At 42.1% G+C, this 1577-nt stretch overlaps 1 pseudogene; it reads right to left on the bottom strand.

The window, feature by feature from the left end:
• Positions 1-440: 440 nt before the first annotated feature.
• On the bottom strand, positions 441-999 carry LOC115868683 (annotated as a pseudogene).
• Between the last annotated feature and the right edge of the window lie 578 nt (positions 1000-1577).

Raw genomic sequence — 1577 nt, 5'->3', positions numbered from 1 at the left:
TGCCCCCAGAGCATCAAAACTGACTGGTAGAGATGCATATTTTCCCTAGTCCAAAAAGGTAACCCAACACAATGCAGGAATTATTGAATAATATCACATGCAAGGAAAAAATTGCTGAAGTAATCAAATAGGGTTGCAGCTGTACATCAACAGGGAGCTTCCAGATATTAAAACCAAATTCATAAGAGGAAGTGGCACAAAGGATATCATAGCTCATGTCAGATGCATCCTATTTTGCTATTTTACCACTGATAACGAGGGTAAGTTGGGAGGTTCAACTAATTTGAGGAGATTTAATGTACCCCATAGACAGTCTGAATCAAATTCTTGTTATTTATTCTTCTGCCAGTCACAACTGATTTCCAGCTACAATTATTTTTCCGGTAAGGCACAGTAGGTCAACTGAAGAAGCATCTGCATTCTGAGCTATGGAACTAGCATTACCACACTTGCCCATTTCCGCTGCCTGGTAATGCAGAGAGCCTGGCGGGGAAGGTGCTCCTCACCGTTGGCCTTTGCAGCGGTGAACGGGTGCAGCTTTGGCTTCCCTTCTCCAAACATGCCTTGCAGCAGCTCAGACAGTGCTGGTACAGTCTCAGTCATTCCCCTAACAGGGATCTTCAATATTGAGTTGTTTTGTGCCTCAGAGCTTCCAAGCAGTTCAATTTTAGCTCTGTCGTTTTTAACTTGATTACTTTTTCTAGTCAGCTCTCTCAGACCGCTTTCGCCCATACGTGGTAAATAATCAAATGCAACAAAGTCTTCTTTGGTAATCTGCCAGGCGGCGTGATTCATGGGGATACCATGCTTCTGCATGCAGTTTTCCCCTCCATAACCAGGAGACTTTCCTATTTCCTATGTGGGTGGTGCTGCACTCTCGCACTCTCTATTCTCCACTATCTAAAAGGTTTTGATCAGTTACAAGTTTTCTGCAACAGGTGATCCACAAGTGTTACGCTGGCATACAAGCCGAACGGACTTGGGGGCCTGCTCAGCCATCTTCTCATGCATGGAAATGTACAATGTGAGTCCTGTCAGAAGAATCTTGGCTCAAAGCAGGGAATACCAGAAAAATGTTTACTTGTGCTTTATTGCCTATGCAAAGATATTCAACTGTGTAGATCATAATCGACTATAGGTAGTTTTGGGAAGAATGGGAATTCCAGAACACTTTATTGTGCTCATGCAGAACCTGCACATGGACCAATAGATAGCCATTTGAACGGAACAAGGAAATACTGCATGGTTTAAAATCAGGAAGGGTATGCATCAGGATTTTATCTTTCCACCACACTTATTTGATCCATATCCTGAGCAAATGCTCTGAGAAGCTGGGCTCTGTGAAGAAGAAGGTGACATCAGTGTTGGAGGAAGGATTATTAACAACCTTCAATATGCACATGACAAAACTTTACTTGCAGAAAACGAGGAAGGCGTGAAGCACTTGTTGACGAAGATCAAGGGTTATAGCTTTCAATATAGATTGAAATGCAATGTAAGGAAGACCCAAATCCTCACCACTGGACCAATCATAATAAATGAAGAAAAGATTGATATCAAAGATTTTTAAAAAACAA

Source organism: Echinops telfairi, unplaced genomic scaffold (assembly GCF_000313985.2).
Source record: "Echinops telfairi isolate 266 unplaced genomic scaffold, ASM31398v2 ScPeMD7_18;HRSCAF=68, whole genome shotgun sequence".
Classification (NCBI taxonomy): Eukaryota; Metazoa; Chordata; class Mammalia; order Afrosoricida; family Tenrecidae; genus Echinops; species Echinops telfairi.
The sequence above is the reverse complement of the archived record's forward strand: the minus strand, read 5'-3'. Positions and strand labels throughout refer to the sequence as shown.